At 40.3% G+C, this 21,081-nt stretch overlaps 1 protein-coding gene across 1 annotated transcript in view; it reads right to left on the bottom strand.

The window, feature by feature from the left end:
* Positions 1-21,081, bottom strand: part of LOC124595118 (inactive rhomboid protein 1) — a 138,106-nt gene that overhangs the window by 14,864 nt on the left and 102,161 nt on the right. The window lies entirely within an intron of this gene.

Genomic DNA, 21,081 nt, shown 5'->3' with positions numbered 1-21,081 from the left:
GTCACCGGATGTGACTGTATGTGATTATATCTTGTGGGGGGTTTATAAGAGACTGTTCATGTGCCTCCAGTACCAGCAACAATGAATGAGCTGAGATATTGCATAACAGCAGCTGTAGAAGCTGGAACTCAGAACATGCTTGCTGCAGTGTGGGAACAGTTTGAATACAGCATTGACATATACCATGCACCTAAGGGGGGGCTATTGAACACTTATGAAAAGGTATGAAGAAAAAGCTTTTTGCGTTTTCCGTTCATCAAAAAACAAAATTCATTGTATATGTTTATTAGTTTCAGAAATATAGACATGGCAAATCGGATGATTATTTTTGATACACCCAGTATTAAAATACTAATTGTTATCTGTTGAAGCATTCAAAAGTCAGCACCTGAGTTTGAAGCATCCCAAAAAGAAATGAAGGTCACATGATACTAGGTATAGAAAGCTGGTAAAAACTTGAACTTGACAGCAGTGAAATTTTTGGGGGAAATTTAACTGTATATCAACAGGATAGGTTAATGGTAAATCAGTGTGGTGTCTCAATACACAAGAAACACAAATGTACCAAGACAGAAATTGACACTGTATGCCAAATTATTGGGACAATGCTTAGTATCAGGGGTGGGCATAAAATTATAACTGGAACCTTCTATCGACCACCATACTCACCTCCCAATATACATGAAAACTTTAGAGGAAACTTTAGTTCACTAGCACATAAGTACCCCAACCATACTGTAATTATGAGAGGAGATTCAAATTCTTCATAATTAAAGATAAGAAGGAGTGATCTGTAATTGCTTTGAAGAAAAGCTAAGATCACGTCCAGTACTATTTATTCATGACGACCAATTTCAACAGATAAGACTGTTATCTTCTGATCTTCAAAAAACTTGTTGAATTATGACGGTATGGCACATGTGATGCAGTCATAATGGAACAGAACAAATAACAATATGATTTTTAAAGGTAAGAAGACGACAGATTTAACTGTTGAAACTGGTCATTACAAATAAATATATTGAATACAATCTTGGCTTTTAAATTTTCTTCACTGTATGAGACTTTAACCATCCAACAATCAATTGGAATAATTACAGATTTTTATTCGTGTGCTTGACAAGTCATCCTGTGAAACATTTCAAAATGCCTTCCCTGAAAACTACCTAGGACAGATGGTTCAGAACACCACCAATTATGGGAATATTTTAGATCTAACGGCAATAAACAGATCTGACTGCTAAACAGATCTAATGGCAATAGACAGATATGACTGCTAAGGACACCCACATCAAAACTTGTATCAGTGACCATGGACTAGTTGTAGAAACAGTGATTGTCATGGTAAAAAAGGGCAACTAAAACAAGTAGAAAGATTAATATGTTGAATAAACTAGGTAAAGAAACAGTGCTGTCATACCTCAATGAAGAACTTGAAATTTTTTGCACACCACTGGAGGATGTAGAGGAATTATGGCTCAAGTTTGAAACAATATAGCTGACGATGCACAGGATATATGTACCCAGTAGAACAGTTCAAGACGGAAGGGACCATCCAATGTATACAGTCATTTTACAGAAACTTCTGAGAAAGAGACATTATAGGTGCGACCGAGCGAGATGGCACAGTGGCTAGCACACTGCACTGGCATTCGGGAGAATGACAGTTCGATCCCACGTCCAGCCATCCTGATTTAGGATTTTCATGATTTCCCTAAATCACTCCAGGCAAATGCCGGGATGGTTCCTTTGAAAGGGCACGGCCAACTTCCTTCCACATCCTCCCCTAATCCGAAGAGACTGATGACCTCACTGTCTGGTCTCCTCCCCCAAACAACCCAAACCCAACATAATCAGGGTGTTCATGCGGGCAAGGAAACAAATTCCCAGATTTTTCCCGGATATGCTGTTTAAAGACAGCAAAGGACTTGGAAGAGCAGTTGAACAGAATGGATGGTGTCTTGAAGGGAGGATATAAGATGAACATCAACAAAAGCAAAACGAGGATAATGGAATGTAGTTGAATTAAGTCGGGTGATGCTGAGGGAATTAAGATTAGGATATGAGACACTTAAAGCAGTAAAGGAGTTTTGCTATTTGGGGAGCAAAATAACTGATGATGGTCGAAGTAGAGAGGATATAAAATGTAGGCTGGCAATGGCAAGGAAAGCGTTTCTGAAGAAGAGAAATTTGTTAACATCGAGTATAGACTTAAGTGTCAGGAAGTCGTTTCTGAAAGTATTTGTATGGAGCGTAGCCATGTATGGAAGTGAAACATGGACGATAACTAGTTTGGACAAGAACAGAATAGAAGTTTTCGAAATGTGGTGCTACAGAAGAATGCTGAAGATTAAATGGGTAGATCACATAACTAATGAGGAGGTATTGAATAGGATTGGGGAGAAGAGAAGTTTGTGGCATAACTTGACTAGAAGAAGGGATTGGTTGGTAGGACATGTTCTGAGGCATCAAGGGATCACCAATTTAGTATTGGAGGGCAGCGTGGAGGGTCAAAATCATAGAGGGAGACCAAGAGATTAATACACTAAACAGATTCAGAAGGATGTAGGTTGCAGTAGGTACTGGGAGATGAAGAAACATGCACAGGATAGAATAGCATGGAGATCTGCATCAAATCAGTCTCAGGGCTGAAGACCATATCAACAACAACAACAACAACAACATGCTGTTTAAGAACTATACTTTCTCCCAGGTGAAAATTCACTTTTTCCGTGCTAAGTGACAGTAGGTTTCCCATAGATTTTTCCTTTGGAACTGTAAAACTTATCAATCCTTTGAGTGGTTAACATTTTATACACTGGCATAGAACTTCTCAGAAAAAAAGAAAAAACAGGGGAGAAAAGTTTTGAAAAGGCTTTTGAGGGAAAAGAAGAGAGAGAGAAGTTTTGGAAAGACTTTTGATGTGCAGCAACATATACACTGCATATTTTTGTATTATGAAAGTATAAATTCAATTTGCATCAAACACAGCACGTTAGTTTCCAGAGCAATGAAATAGAGATTGTGATGTCCTTTTGTAAGCCAGTCATATCTCATGCCACGTGATCTCGCCAGCCGGTGACAGCAGATATTCAGAGCATAGGACCTGTCTTATAGTCAGCCAATAGCAAGATCACTGTTATGTAGTGTGAATACACAAAGAGGAAAAGTTAATGGTTTACAATAATATAAATAGTATAGATACAAGAAAAGCTAAGCTTTCACATGTAATATTGGTTTCAAAGATTAATAAGCTATAAGAGTAGCTAAGCTTTCACATGTAATATTGAACTTTTTTTGCGTGTGTTATACTTTAAGATACATAACACAAATGTGCCAGTAAATTTAAAATAATGACATAAATGTTTGGTCTTCTGGGCTCAAAATTCTTGTAAGTGGCTGGTTCTCAAAGTGTTCAGTTATTAAATGCTCTGTGATTTAAGAAATTCATCCCACTTTATCACACGTAACATAATTCATCTTTGTAAAAAGAAATTTACTTTGAAAATAATGCTTTTTGAATCACCATTCGCAATACTATCTCGAGACTGTTAGAAATAGGTTTGACTTGGCAGTTGCCAGAGAACACCAGAAAACAAGTATTATTGCATGTGCGCAGCTGCAGTGGTGTAGGAAGTCTGCATGCTTGTATGTATAAAGCATTAAGAGAGCTTACATTACGCCTTAAAAGAAAAGGGACATCAGATGATACGCCACAAGCATTGGAATTTTGTTGAAGTACACATTGGTTTTTTCCAAATTCACAATTAAGTAGGTCCCATCTGAAATTAAGCTTTTCAGTGCGGTTTTTGGGATGTAATTTCTTGGAGTACCAGTACTGTACTATCTCATATTGGTTCTGTATTATGGCATAATGCCATACATGGCAGAAGATGAAAACATGCACTTGAAATTCAGCGAACAGTTGGAACTAGTCAATACCGTGGAACGAAACACTTCATTTCAAATAAATTGATTGCCTCAGGGGAAAGATTAATAAACCCACATTTCTTTGGCAAACTGACAAAAATAGCTTCATTGTTCTGCAAGCTGATTAATGCTTGACTGCTAATAACTTGGAAATAAAATAAAATCAGAAAACTGAAACTAATAATATATTTTTGCCCTCCATAATTACGTGAATGTATTATAATTCAGTTGATAGCTCGCAGCCGCAGAAATCTGTTTTGTTTTCATTTAACGTAGGAGCTATAAAGGAAGAGGAAACAGTGAAATCACTTAGCGCAAACAGGGATCAGGTGGAGACTAACCCCCTCCCCACAACTCAGACAACTCTGCACGCGCGCAAATCTGGCAGCTAGGGTGCACGAGAAAATTTTTTCTCATTATAATCTGGCTGCTTGCTGCTGCTGCTGCCGATACAGCCAACAGCCACATTTCAAGTAGCAGGAAGGGGGAGAAGGAACAGCTCCAAGGCCCACGAGAAAGACAGGCTGTGGCACGTACGTCACGAAGGTAGGCCTGAACTCTGCGGGCTTTCAAAAATATAATGAAATGATGAGGTGTGGTGGCCCTCAAATATGCACCCACAGACTCAGAGTTGAAATATTAAAAGTTTTGACTGGTTTCATTGTCTAGGGGCTGGGATACATAGTTGCCACATTACAACTCAAGTACTGCTGAGTCTACAGTATACAATATGAATATGCATATGAATCGAATGGTCGATGGTTCCTATCACTCGGCAATGCGAATGTAACATAGAAACTTATAACTAAAATATTGCAATTAAATAAAATGTGCAGGAACTATTTTTAACGACTTCAAATGGTAAGTATGATAGTAGAAGTACTTTTGAGAATGTGGTATATTTCTGCAAAACACTTACTGGTGTCGATGGTCCAGCAATTAAACAAAATATAAGTTTAATAACAGGGAAACAATAGATTCCTACTTTTTGTAATTAGTTATGAACAACAACATAGCTCACAAAATATTCACTTCTAAACGCATACTATGTCTTCACTGCAGAAGCCACAGAAATCACACAAGAACACAAGTCAGCACTCCAAAACAATTCTATCTCCTGTGACCACATGCAAACCGCTCCACACTCTCCAAGTCTCTCCCGCGACTGTGTGTCCCCATCGCATCTCCCTCATATCCTGTGTGACCGTCCATCATGCCACACTGTTCACAACTGCCCCTCCATTCGCTTTGGTAGTTGCTTCCCTTAGTAATGAGCACTGTGACTGGCGATAGTGCTCCTGCCATGTCTCCAAGCCAACGCACACTCACAAACATTTTGAAACACATTCTAAATACTGGATTTACATTTAAATAGCTTGAAATTAAACAAATATTTCTACGGCTGGACCATAAACATACTCTAACACACATTATTAAATACATAAACCAATTAAATAAACATATATCAAAGAAATAGCAACGAAAGGTAGGCCAGTGGCCTAATGTCTCTGTGCTTTCTAAAACACAGTAAATATTTGACCAATTTCTTCATGAATAGTATATATCAGATACAAACGAAGACATAGATGAATAAATATATTTATAAGCATGCTGCTACCATTTTCTCATGCAACTGTGGAGTACTTATGGACTGATGCGATCGATAGTAATCAGCCACTTTGACCTCCAATAACTCATGTACTATTCAAGTTACATGCCTGTAATTCATACTAACTTAGGTTTCACTAATAGCATTCTAAGGACACTTTGATCGATGAAATCGGATGAACTATTTAGATTTTGGACATTCGTTGCTGGGTGTTACCTGTATAATTTACTGTCAGATACTAAACTTTAAATTAATAGAGATATTGAAAATCTGATTACACCATCAGAATCATCATGCAAATAATGGTAAGGTAGATTTTTCTTTTCGAGGTATCATGATTCATCTGGCTACTATTAATTTCTATATGAACTGTGAAATGTCTCCCATGATGGTTTCACAAAGTCCGCCCTCTTTGGCACTCTCCGCATACAAGTCTCTTTCATCAACACAAAATCACCAAGAAATTCCCTGCCTGGACCCTGGCTAATGTTTGGCACCACACGGCTGCTGATGAGCTGTGAACCGCCGAGAGGCCCCAGCGTGGCCACACTTGGAATTCAGAGCGCCACAACTCGCCCGTTACCTCACAACTTGCTCGCCCAGCTCTTCCACTTAACAGTCCTCATTTCATACAAGAAGTGATGCCTTAAGCAACTGATAATCACTTTGGCATGATTCTAATTTTACTGTAACCTAGTAAAGCTGCAACAAATTATAAGTAGACCTGTAGACTTCCGATCATTGTAGGACTAATAACAGTAAGACTCCATAATAACGGATTCCAGTAGAAGAAGCAATTCTCATTTGTACGAACACACCTTGTCATGAGTTAACAGGTGTAGAAACGCATTTTGTCTGATGAGTTGAGCGAACAAGTGAGCACAGGCCTACCTTCGTGATGTACGCACCATGGCCTGCCTTTCTCCTAGGCCTCATACTGCTCATACGCAAGTCAACTCCGCTTTGCACTTAAGCCCCCTGGCAAACCTATGTAAACAATTGTGACATCGCACTTATAGAAAGCTGATTATTGTTATGAAGTATTACATAGTCTTCGGCCTACGGCTTTTTTGACATATTTATGCTGCTTGCAGACATTTGTGCATGCACAGTCTTTTGTTGTTGTAAATGGTGAAATTCCTTTCCAGCTAAAGTTTTATTTTTTTCCTCTAATTTATATTTTATTGTTGCAGTATTATTCTCCAGTAGCAGGATACAGTAACATTCTTTGCTACAGAATCAATTCTTACCAGTCAAAATTACAAAAATTTAACTGAAAAAACAATGAAAAATTCCCAGAATTCTGAAAAAGTCCCAGGTTTTTCTTGGCTTTCCCCGGATGAAAAAATTCCTGGGCTTTTCCCAGATTTCCCGGGTTGTATACACCCTGATAATAGATGAAAAACAAAGCATAAGGCTGTGAAGACAGTGCCCCGAAGATTGTCACTGACCAGTGATGACAGCACAGAGTGAAGTGTTTGCACCCAAAATAGTTAGTTCAGGCCAAGAGACTGCAGTAGCAAGATGTTTGTGTATAATGCTGTGTAAAATAAATTACATGTATTGAGATTCTTTGTCTATGCATGTCTACACCATGGAGGGACCAGCAGACATAACTTGGTGCCCACCAAGTGTTTTACAAGGTTCGATGATTCCGATTGTATCACATATTAATCCTGCTCAGTATCCACAGTACTCAGAACAACAAACAGTATGCAAGTTGCAAATTAGAATAGGATGTGGCTGCTGACATTACTGTGCAGAATACAGTGACTGTGATGCAACAATGGATACTTTCAACAGGTAACTGGAGCTCTGAACATAATACAAAGACTTTTAGTGATCCATCACAAGCTATAAGTATATGGAATGATTTTACACCTTCCACATCTTCAGCACCTACTCCGTCACATATACAGACGTCTGGTAAGACCACTCCGTACTAATAACAATTGTGCAACACCGACGACATGTGCTGTGAAACTACAAATTTAGTGTTTGCAAAGGACAAATAATATTCCAACTGCCAATCCTAAATCTACAGTAATGTACACCCCTACTGCATCTCTTATGCTCTGTGATAACAAACTTTTCATGTGACCATTCCGCAACACAACCTAGGGCAAAGGTAATGCCATGTTTCATTGAAAAACTATGTCATGTCTACAGGCAAAAGCCATGGTAGTGCCTTAATATCCAGCCCTCACAGGGCAGCAACCAGTGGACTACACTGCACAATGATGATTAGTAACATGACCTAAAATCCCTCTAGTCAGGCCTGACAAAGTGACATTATGATTTGCAATGACAGAGTGCATATTTGTGACGTTAGGAATTGCCGATGATAACTTTAAATTTGTGATGCTAATATGCCATCTCGCTGAGCACACAGAGTTAATCATTGACCTAATACTCACCCTTCCTACCAGTAATAAATTCAACACATCGAAGGCACCACTCTTGCAATGTATTTCTCGCTCACCGGAGCAATGGGTGCGGCAAGTGATTTACCAGGAACATTTACTGGACGGCACACCCTCTCAACTGTGGCACTGCCTTATGGTCATTAGTGGATCCATCCTGATGCCTGACCTTGCCCTCTGGACACTATGGATTGTGAAGCCCCCTTAGCAAATGCGGATGATAATGATCACACACAAAAAGATATGCTGGACAGGAAATTGGCTCCGGCAGACAGATACTTTACAGTCACGCAATATAGGTAGTGAATCAGCACAGGTGAGCCTATCCCTCTTCCCATCTGACTGGCCAGCACATAGAGTGAAGCAATGTTACCTGACAATGAGGGAAGCTGACATCGCAACCCCCTGGCCCGAGCACTGGCACCTGGAGTGCGCACTTCATGGCCCCACCAGGCCAGCTGATTCTGCCAACCTGCTGCCTCCTCACTGCAGGTACGATGTACATATCAGCCATACTGCTCTCAACTGCTTGCACCCAAACTTCAAGCACAGACTGATATAGGTGCACCAAGCTGGCCATAACTGACAAGTCAACTCTCATCCACAACGATAACACACACTGGAGGGCGTGTGTACATCTGGAATGCATCCACTAGTACATATTCCCTGATCAACACAGGCTTGGAAGCATGTACAGTATCATGACACATACCTAAACCTTGCTATGAGGCTCTGGGTTTACAACTCGGTGCGACAAATGAGATCAGCATCCATGTGCATGGCAAAGCAGAACGTACTGTATAACTCATGACCATGTTACATTATCCTTCGATGTTCTATGTCACCAATGTAGCAGATAGTTCTGTCTCTCACTTGACCTCCATTGGGCCACTCTATTCAACCACATGACCCAACTGTTCGTCCTGCGCTCTTTGCCTCAAATCTGCCACCAGTCGTGAGACAATATTCACACCTGCTCGGGGCTGCCAGCATGAAAACTGACAGCTTAACCCCACTATTACACAAATGCAAAAGCTATGACACCTAACACACATAGCAGTGGCTGTGAATATCACAGCCATGTCCCCAACAGGCAACAACACCCCTTCACAGTATGCAAAGGATACCGTGCAGCCTGATCTATTCTAATGACAACAAACACGTGCTGTGGTAGCCACAAATGATGTAGCCATGCCCTCAATGGACACCAACACCCTTTCACCACATACAAAGATAGCCATGCTGCATGAGCTGCTACATAAACAACTCTCTCATAGTAAAGCACACCTCAGGGTACCTATTGTGTCTTCCCTAAAACTCCCTGACACCATCAGTGATCTGCCTCAAGTTCTACTTTATCACTGCCTGGTTAAAAATGGTATGATGCACTACATAAAAAGGACAATGGGGCCCCTGTCTAGCACAAAGCATGCCATCTCATTCCAATCCTCCTGCTTGGAAGGTGAGATGGCTGTAAATGATATGTTGCATGTGGGCATCATACAGCCATCAGAGAGTGCGTGAGCATCTCTCATGAAAGTAGTAGCTAAGAACGATGGTTCTATCTGATTATGTGGAGACTACAGAACACTTAACTGATGCATAATTTATGACAGTTACCATGTACCAAACATACAGTGCTTTGATCATAGTATGAAGGCTTTCACGACCGGATACCAGAAGATGTACAGTGCTTTACCCATACGCTTGCGGGGGCAACTGTTCTTTCCATATTTGATTGTGCAGAGGCGTACTACCAGATTCATATGCATTTAGATGATATTGGTAAAATGGCCAACATTATGTCATTCGGCTTCTTCGAGTATCTGGGGATGCAGTATGCCCTCAAAAATGCAGTGTGGACCTAGCAGTGGTTCATCGATGGGGGATTGTTTAAACTAGACTGCTGCTAAGCTTATTTAGACAACATTCTAATTTTTTGCCATTACCATCAGAGCCATGAAGTTCACCTCAAACACAGTCTTAATGAGCTCTGTGACGCAGGTGTGATCTTAAATGAAGACAAGTCACAATTACGTACAAACAGGGTCATGTTTCTCAGACATACATTCAATGTGGACTGCACTCAACTGGTTCGACAGCTGCTGCCTCCTCGCACATATCATGACCTTCAACAATTCTTGAGAATACTTAATTTTTATAAATATTTCCTACATGCTGCACAAGTTCAAGCATCACATGTCCTCATGGGCCCTCACATACAAGACAAGTGTAAACTACTATGAACAATGGCAATGCAAACAGCATTTGCTCATGCAAAGGAGTGCCTGAGAGACGCAGTTGCTCTGGCAAACCTGGTACCAGATGTGCAGCTTACAATTAAAATGGATGCAAGCGACACAGCCATAAGTGCCATCCTCCAGCAGGCAGCAGCAGGTAATACACAACCTCTACAATTTTTCTCCAGAAAGCTTACAGCCACACAAAGAAAATGTCCATCTTTGAACCATGAACTGACCATAGTTTAGAATCTGTATACCATTTTTATGAGGATATCGAGGGCCATCACATAAATCTTTATACAGTTCATCAATGATCAAACTGAGACAATTTCACCACCTTGGTTCAATTGCACATACTCTACAAATGTCCAACACTTCCATGGGACAGATAACATTGTCGCAGATTACCTGTCACAAGTCAGCACCATCTCCCTCACTCCTGAACTCAGCAAAGCTGCAGAAGAACAGGAACATTATCAGACAATTGGTACAGTACCTCAAGACTGAACTCAGACTGATCCAGGGAATTGATGCAGCTGTCCTCTGTAACATGTTGCAACAATGTTTTTGTCATATCATACCTTCATTGATGGGGCACATGATTTTCAGCACAGTATATAATCTGAGCCATCCAGGCATATGGCCAATGACTCGGATCATTACTGAACATTTTGTTTGGCTGGGTGTTAAGTTCAAATGGAAGAGGCAATGAGAGCAGGCCTGAAGTTGAATATGGATAAGACAAAATACATGTAGTTATCAGAGAAAATGATGCCAGCCCCCTGAAGGTGGAGGACAAAGTCTTTGAAAGGTAAAAGACTTTAAATATCTTCCGGCTGTACTCAATGAAAGGAACAAGATAGACCAGGAAATTACCGCATGAATACAAGCAGGAAACTGATCAAGGTTTGCTCCGGGAAAGCTGTTAAAGTCCCGGCTTCTATCAATAGCCTCAATGACCAGTCAACAAGACAATAATACAACCTGTGGTCTTATACGGAGCAGAGACCTGGACCATCACCCAAAAGATGGAAGGAAAACTCCTGAGATTTGAGAATGCCATCCTCAGACATATTTTTGGGCCAGTGAAGGATGAAGATGAATGGAGAAAAAAGAAAGAACTGTGAATTGCAGGAGCTGCACAAGTCGATGGACAGTGTGGCAGTGATCAAAGAAAGAAGATTGAAGTGCTATGGACACATAATGCGTCAAACCAGATTGCCATATTTGGCTGCCCTGGCACTACTACAGCAAATCAGGGCCACCAATTTCAGTCTTCACTTTTTAAATCATTATGCAACTTTTCCAGAATAACTCATCATCATTTCACAGCTTGTCATCACCAAAGCAACAGCCTGCTGGAATGATGAAAACTGCACTCATGTGGCATGGGGGTGAATGAATGGAGATACTTCCATGGGTTTTTCCTGGAATCCACATGGCACAGGATGATTTAAAAGCATCACTTGCAGAGATTCTATATGAGGAGAGTTACATTGCTGGTGGAGTTTGTGCTGCCTATACTCGTCCCTTGGTTCAACTGACATACTGAAGATGGTATGGTGGGTCAAAAGACATATACAGAACACAAGTGAACCTTCTCCAGTTGCACATACAGTACAGATGCTCTAAGGACTCACTGACTGTGACTATGACAATATTACGATAAGGATAGATTGCTACTCACCATGCACAAGAAATGTTGAGTCACAGACAGAAACAACAAAAAGACCAAAGAATGCATGAGCTTTTGGCCAGAAGGCCTTCTTCTAAAACAGGCAGCAACACACACACACACACACACACACACACACACACACACACACACACACACACACACACACACATTCGTGGTAAATGCAGCTCGCACAAACACGAGTGTCTGAGTCTGGCCTTAGCAACCAGAGACAGTGGTCATGCTGTGTGATTTGTGTTTGAGTGAATGTGTGTGTGTGTGTGTGTGTGTGTGTGTGTGTGTGTGTGTGTGTGTGTGTCTGTGTGTGTATTGCCTACTTTGGAAGATGGCCTTCTGGCCAAAAGTTTGTGTGTTTAGTAGTCTTTTTGTTGTACTTGTCTGTGACTCAGCATCTCTGCTATATGGTGAGTAGCAATCTATCCTTTTTGTAATACTGTCAATATTCCATCTTGGATTTTCCATTGTTTGACTGAGACTAAGTACTTATTTGAGATGATACTGTACAGATAGCACTGCAACCACCCTACAATGGCCCATTTTGGGTGACACAATGGTATAGGCACACTTCTGATTTAGTCTTAAATGGCAAGATAACAAGAGCGTTTTTCAACAAACTAAAGCCTGTATGGACTCTCCACTCCTTGGATGATATGAGTCTCCTCCAACAAGACAACACCTCAGGCAACATGCCTGCCACTAGCTGTCTGTTGGCACAACCAGTATGTACTAGCTGTGGGAAGTGCTCCCAAAAGCTATCACTGACCAGCAATGGCAGCACAGAGTGTCAAGAGAGCAATGCTTGAAGCTTTCAGTGACTACCATAGCAGAATATTGTCAAAAGATCTTTCTCAATACCCTGAGAAAGCCTGGTTGTATGTGAAGCCTGTTAATGGCACCAAAATTAAGTCGAGTAACTCAGCGATGAGACAGGAACCGAAACAAAATGTGTCAAAGTAAAAGCAGAAATGCGTAACTCCACTTCCAAATGCCCCTATACAAAGAAACACCTAGGAGTACTGCCACAATTTAATTCAGTACCACTGGAAATATAATTGAAACAGACATTAATGACAATTGTATTGAGAAACAGCTGAAATCACTAAAACTGAATAAGGCTCCAGGATCTGGTGGAATTCCCGATCCATTCTGTACTGAATTTGCAGCTAAGTCAGCCCCTGTTTTAATTATAATATACCACAGAGCCCTCGAACAAAAACCTTGCCCAATAGTTTGAAGAAGGTATACGTCACATCCATCTGCGAGAAGGGTAATAGAAATGATCCACAAAACTACCACACAATATCCTTGACATCCATTTGTTGTACAACCTCAGAACATGTTTTTGATTATGGGACACAGCATCTCTGAGGTAGCGACGAAGAGGGGATTTTCCTGTACATCCAGTTCAAGAGTGTACTGTGAATATCAGGAATCCAGTAAAACATCAAAACTCCAACATCGCTGCAGCTGGAAAAAGGTCCTGCAAGAACGGGTGTAATGACAACTGAAGAGAATCATTTAACGTGACAGAAGTGCAACCATTCTGCAAATTGCTGCAGATTTCAATGTTGGGCCGCCATTGATATGGGCTTTCAGAGCCAAAGGCCCACTCGTGTACCCTCGATGACTGCACGACATGAAGCTTTACGCCTTGGCTGGATCCATCAACACTGACATTGGACTGTAGATGACTGGATACATGTTGCCTGGTCTAACAAGTTTCATTTCAAATTGTACAGAGCACATGGACGTGTACAACTAAGGACAGAACCTTGTGAATCCATGGGCACTGCATGTCAGCAGGGGACTTTTCAAGCTGGTAGTGGCTTTGTTATGGCATGGGTCATGTGCAGTTCGAGTGATATCGGACCCCTGATACATCTAGGTGTGACTCTGACAGGTGACACATACATAAGCATCGGGGCTCATCTACATCCATTCATACCCATTGTGCATCCTGATGGACTTGGGGCAATTCTAGCAGGGCAGTGCGATACCCCACACATCCAGAATTGCTCCAGGAACACTCAGAGTTCAAGCACTTCCGCTAGCCACCAAAGTCCCCAGACATGAACATTATTATGGTCATCTGGGATGCCTTGTAATGTGCTGTTCAGAAGAGATCTCCACCCCCTTGTGCTCTTACAGATTTATGGATAGCCCTGCTGGATTCATGGTGTCAATTCCTTCCAGCACTACTTCAGACATTAGTTGAGTCCATGTCACGTCATGTTGCGGCACTTCTGCATGCTTGCGGGGGCCCTACATGATATCAGGCAGGTGTACCAGTTGCCTTGACTCTTCAGTGCACAAAACGAAGCGAGCAGGGGACTTGAGTTTACATATCTAGAGAAGGATGATTTATTAAAATGTTTTCTGTTTACTCACTTAAACATGACTACAACTTACGTTTTGTGTTTGCATGCAGTAACGTTCGTCTGTTACGCTTTTGACGGATGATGAATGCAATGTATGTTCAGAAGGAAAAAGATATGTTTTATGTGATATAGTTACAATTTAACAAGTTGAAGGTATTTATTTTATTTGTACTGTGAAATCTTGCTTCTTGCTGACTTTCAAGATTCCAGGTCATCTAGTCTTATAGGTTTTAATGAGTGAGTTTGTGAGTATTAAAATATGTAGCCTAAATGGTCATATCTTTTGGGTGCAATGACTTGGAAGCTTAAAACTTTTACACCACCAAGGGCCTATAGACCTTAGTATGTGATATAAATTTTAACTTGGTGCATCAACCTACTCCAAAGAAAAAGGGTCTTAACAGATGGACACACAAAGAAACAGAGGGATAAAAAATGACAAAAATATGTTCTCTCATGTGATATAATTACAACTCAACAAATTTCAGATTTTTCCTTTACTTTTAGTGTGAAATTTTCCTTTTCCTCAAATTTCATGATTCTAACTCAACAGGAAGTAGGTTTTGATGAGTGAGTTTTTGAGTATCAAAATACATTACATACACTAAGTGATCAAAAGCATCTGGACACTGGCTGAAAATGACTCTCAAGTTCATGGCGTGCTCCGTCAGTAATGCTGGAATTCAATATGGTTTTGGCGCACCCTTAGCCTTGATGACAGCTTCCACTCTTGCAGGCATATGTTCAATCAGCTGCTGGAAGGTTTCTTGGGGAATGGCACTCAATTCTTCATGGAGTGCTGCACTGAGAGGAGGTATCAATGTCAGCTGGTGAGGCTGGCATAAAGTCGGTGTTCCAAAACATCCCAATGGTGTTCTATAGGATACAGGTCAGGACTCTGTGCAGGCCAGTCCATTACAGGGATGTTATTGTTGTGTTTATGCATTATGAACAGGTGCTCGATTGTGTTGAAAGATTCGACTGCCATCCTTGAATTGCTCTTCAACAATGGGAAGCAAGAAGGTTGCTTAAAACATCAGTGTAGGTCTATGCTGTGATACTGCCACGCAAAACAACAGGGGGTGCAAGTCCCATGAAAAACACGACCACACCATAACACCACCATATCCGAATTTTATTGTTGGCACTACACATCTGGCAGATGACGTTCACCAGGCATTCACCCTATCCACAGCCTGCCATTGGATCGCCATATTGTGTACCATGATTCGTCACACCACACAACATTTTCCCACTGTACAGTCGTACAATGTTCACGCTCCTTATGCCAAGCGGCGCGTCGTTTGGCATTTAGCGGCATGATGTGTGGCTTATGAGCAGCTGCTTGATCATGAAATCCAAGTTCTCTCAACTCCCACCTAACTGTCATAGTACTTGCAGTGGATCCTGATACAGTTTGGAAATACTGTGTAATGGTCTGGATAGAAGTCTGCCTATTATACAATTGGTGGTCTCTGTCAGCCAACAGAATAGTTTGGCCTGTATGCTTCGGTGCTGTACGTGTCCCTTCACTTTTCCACTTCCCTATCACATTGGAAACAGTGGACCTAGGTATGTTTAGGAGTGTGTAAATCTCATATACAGATGTATGACACAAGTGACACCCAATCACCTGATCATGTTCAAAGTCTGTGAGTTCCACGGAGCACCCTATTCTGCTCTCTGACGTTGTCTAATGACTAATGAGGTCGCTGATATGGAGTACCTGGAAGAAGGTAGCAGCACAATGCACCTAATATGAAAAGCGTATGTTTTTGGGGGTGTCCGGATACTTTTGATCACATAGTGTAAATGACCATATCTTTTGATTGTAATGTCTTTGAAGCTTAAAATTTTTACATTACCAAGTGACCACAATTCTTAATATGTAAAATATGTCTGAACTTGAAACATTTACCTGTTCCTGAGAAAAAGAGTTCTTAAAAGTTGGAAAGATAGAAAGAGAGAGTGTGTGAGAGAGAGAGAAAGAAAGAGAGAGAGAGAGAGAGAGAGAGAGAGAGAGAGAGAGAGAGAGACAGTAAAGCAATCCTATAAAGGTTCCAGTTTTGCAATTAAGGTATGAACCTAAATGTGTATGATGAAATTTAAAGCATAATTATTAAGATCAGTGTGACATACATTAATTCTGCACTTAGTCACCTGGGCAACGTGTCTTCCAGGTGTGGCCAGTTTGTTGGTAGATTGAAATACTCATTACTGAAATCACTTCAGAAAAGGGTGGGACAGATAACATAGACAAATAACAACCAATTTCTTTGACACTAGTATTTCTGAAAGTTTTTAAGAAAGCTATGAAAAGGAGAGGCACATCTCAGTTATATAATTTGCTGTTACACAATCAGTTTGACGTTAGGATCAGTGTATCTACAGGAAACACTATTTATTCTTTTATTGTGTGGAGTATTCAATACCTTTGCACAAATTGGAACATCATGGGACTGGGATAAAGCTCAGCAATGGTTATTTCATATCTGGAAAGTAGGAAGCAGAAGGTCGGCCTCCAGTGTCCACAAACAGGAAAGAGGTTTGAATCTGACTGGAGCCATGTAAAGTGGGTGACTGCCACAGGACTCTATTCCAAGTCCATCGCTTTTCTTGACACTAACATAATATATGATACAGAAATTGTTCTCTTTGTGAATGACACAAATGTTATCGTGAAAGATGTGGAATGGATTATAAAAAAATTAAATAATTTACTTAATAGGGTAGTCAATGAATGAACATATGGCTTTCAGAGAACAGATTAACGCTTAACTGCAACAAAATACAGAGAACACAGCTTCTGAAACAGAACTCTTGCACAAGTGATATTTTATTGTCCACAGATAAACAAACAAATGGTGAAGTCAACCATTTTAAATTCTTAGGACTGTGGGCAGATGGACTACTTTCTTGGAAATATCATATTCGCCATTTTCTGCAGAATGTGACTACTCATATCTTCACTAGAAGAATGATGTCTGCTGTCACTGACATTGAGAAACAAAGGCTTGTCTATTATGTTTACTTTCACTGTATTATCTCATATGGTGTTTGGGGAAACTCTGTGCATTCACTAAGAATATCCTTATCCCAGAAACAGCTGATCAGACTGATCTGTGGTGTCAGTTCATGAGCTTGCTGTAGGCCATTTATACATAGATTCTACTGAGAGATTTGTTTTTGACAGTATTGACTCATTCAGATAAAACTGCAATGTTCATTCCATGAAAATGGAAAAATTATGTGCACTTGGATCGCATTTCATTAAGCCTCACACAGAAAGGTGTTCACTACTCAACAGGTTTCATTTTCAATGGGTTCCAGAAGAACTGAAAACACTGAGTGACAAACCCTAAGTATTGAAATCCAAATTGGAAAGTGCCCTTATAGCACACTTCATCTATTCTAAATAAGAGTTTCTTGCAGTAGTTAGGACTTTTCTCTGTAATGTGTTATTTATTCATTTGCTCTTTTTCACATCTTTTATTAATTCATTAATTCTTTGTTTATTAATGTACGGGTTGTTCCATGATCAAATAGCTTCACCTAACTTGGTTCCAAAGAGTTTGGATAAACCTTTAAATAAGTACATAAACCCAGAGCAAGAGCAGAAGGCTGTGTTTCATTCCTGGGATTGGACTTTTGACATGCTACTGACATCTGTCTAGAAGTAACTTCATTTCACATGTGCAATTTTTGAATGTCTCCCTGAGAAGATCAATGAGGTTTCAGCATCAGCAATTGTTACTTGCCTGTTATAACTAGCATCAACAACTTGAAGATACTGAGCATTTACCTTGATTAAATAATTGAGGTAGTTAAACACTCTGATGTGCTGCCAGATACAACAAATATAAAAGAAATAATCTGCAAACTGGTTTGATTACTGAAGTACACTGCTGGTCACCAAAAATGTAACACAATGAAGGAAGCATCCAAATCAGGTAACATTTGCAACATGCATTTGCGGTGATGAGAGATGCACGATTAGCATTTCAGTGTAGGTGCATATCACAGTTGCCAGTAGTCCCAGCTGCAAGTGCTATATAATGGAGGAACAGATGTTCATACGGATGTACTGGAATTGTTCCTTTGTGTAGTTGTTTTACATAAGCAGCTTCAATAGGCCTCGTACGAGACAATGATAGTCTTTCAAGTGTGTTCCAGAGTTCAACCTAGGAAAAATAGTTGCCTATAGGGATGGTGGATTATCCTTTAGAGAAATGGGTGATGTATTGGATAGAACCAAGCAACTGTGATGCAGATCTGTAATCGCTGGATGCAGGAGGCAACGACGGATCGACAGGGCTGACTGCACTCACCTTGTTGCACCACTACACCTGATGACAGGCATATTGTGTACATGGCAGTGATGATCACTCTGCAACACCACAGTACATATCACAACAAATTCAGTTTGTTGCAGAACAAGCAATGTCCGTGGATATCATTTGACACTGTTTGCAGCAGAAGTGGACTATCTGTGAGGTGCCCATTGCTGTATCTACTACTGAGTTAATGCCAAAAGTGTTTGCACTGGCAGTGGTGTGATGAATGATGGGCATGGACAATAAAATGGAACAAAATAATTTTTTCCAATCAATCTTGATTCTGCCTGCTGCACCACAATGGTCAGATTAGAGGCTAGAGACATAGCAGTGGGAGACTGTTGAACTGCTACCTTATGCACTGCTGTACTGGTACTGCGCCTGATATTATAGTTTGGGGTGGTATTGGATTCCACTCCTCCACCCTCCTAATATGCACTGCTGGTACACTAATAATGTTACAGCTCCGAAATGTTGGAGACTGTTGTTCTTCCATGCCCTTGGAGCTTTCCAACAGCCAAACTGCAGCAGGATAATGTGCAACCATACGTGGCACGTAATGTTCAAGACCTCATCACCCTCCAGATTGTATTTCTGCTTCGGCTTCCCTGTTCTCCCACTCTCTTGCCTATTGAAAATGTCTGGTTGATGACTGTGCAATGACTGGCTCGGGTTACACAACCAGCTGCTACAGCAGATCAGCTTTGGCAATGTATGGAAGCAGCATGAACTGTTATACCCCACAAACACATCCAGAGCCTCTTTGATTCAATGCTGAGGTGCGTAGCAGCCAGCTATGGTGGCAACAGTGAATAGTGATTTCATCATCTTCCCCATTTCACATGAGGCTGTATTTTAAATTATGAGATCTTTGTGCAATTTGTTATGTCCTAAATCAATTTAACTGTGATGTCTCTGGTCCTTCTAAGTGTTACAATTTGGATGGCCTGCAGTGTAGTTTCAACAGTGAAGTCTTCACATAGAAGTTCCATAATCTGTAATGGATTTTACTATCTAACACAACCTGCTTGAGGCTTTCCCAATCTAATAACTGCTTCAAAGATTCTATGGCAGTGTTTCAGATGGTGTTGTGGAAACTGCACAATATTTCTTGGAGTCACATCAATCTGAAGATCAAGAGCAGCTGTCTCATACAAATATTGTTCAGTTTTCTCAACATCATCTGATGCAACACCTGAGAACCTTTCAAGCAATTACAAAATATGTTTGTAATCAATGCAGAAGAAAATACGACCATGGATGGGTCCAAACAGATTGTTCACATTGATGACACAATGCTAGCCATGTAAGGAGTAGCTGCCATTGAGGTGAAGAATTGTGTGAGTTAGCTCCTGTTCTTGCACTTTATCAATATTCATGGGAAGACTGATCATAGCTACAAATTTATTATGATAAATGGAATGTGGACCTGCTGAGGGTGACATAATATTTGGGATTAAAATGTGTCCATCCGCATTTCATTTAGTCAGCACTTCTGCTTGTATTTCATTCCACTACACAGTTTTGTTGCACTTAGACTTCTCAGAAAATAAATTAGCATGCTGACTCTGAAATTTATGTTGTGAAGTGGGAACCTTGTATTGTTTAAACATTGTGAAATTTGACTGGCAACCATTTTGTATGATAGTCCATTTAATTAAGCTGCACATTACAGCCCTCTCACTGACATTTGCTGATATACTTGTGTTAATGGCTGCAGATTTGTCATTCCACTGCATTAATATAACTCTTTTAGTAATTGATGAGTTGTTATGATTTATTATTAGTTACAGGTCCCTGTTTGTCAAAAAAAATCAAGATGTTTGAGTCCTAAACTTTTTTATAAAATTATCATGCATGCTAATTTCCCTCCTCATGCTGGGTTCATGACCTCATCAAATTTTAATGTCAAATAAGAGAACCCTTTTGCATCTAATTTGTCTCTTGCTTGGTCTACAAGCTTCCAGCTAAATTTTTAAAATTTAATTTTTAATGCATGCTTTTAATCTAACTTTTAACTAATCAAAACTGATTTCTTGTGCCACTACAGACAACATCTGGCTGAAACTGCTACAAAAAACACGGTGGGGTAGATAATTATTTTTCTTTATATAAATTTAGCAGCCATATGGAATCAGCTCTTCAGACCTCTCAGCTTTCTCACAACTCAAAAAGGCACTATGCTACCCTATCATCCTACTTATTTCTTAAAATGTAACCACCTGCAGTCACTATTCAGCCTGATTCACAGTGATACTTCCACTTGGATTGATAAGTAATAATGCCAGAAAACAAAGTGATTGCTGTCCCCATTTATTTGTCAACAAGCAGTATACTGTCCTTGTTTCTTACTTTCTTAGTTTCAAAGTAAAACAATTTCTTTCCAAATGGTTTTTAGTAACAGTGATATTTATAATCAAACATTGCAGTCTGTTCCACTGCTATTTTTAGAATGCTGTTTCGGCTAG

The sequence above is a fragment of the Schistocerca americana genome, chromosome 2 (genome assembly GCF_021461395.2).
Source record: "Schistocerca americana isolate TAMUIC-IGC-003095 chromosome 2, iqSchAmer2.1, whole genome shotgun sequence".
Taxonomy (NCBI): domain Eukaryota; kingdom Metazoa; phylum Arthropoda; class Insecta; order Orthoptera; family Acrididae; genus Schistocerca; species Schistocerca americana.
This window is presented reverse-complemented; position numbering and strand designations above follow the sequence as displayed.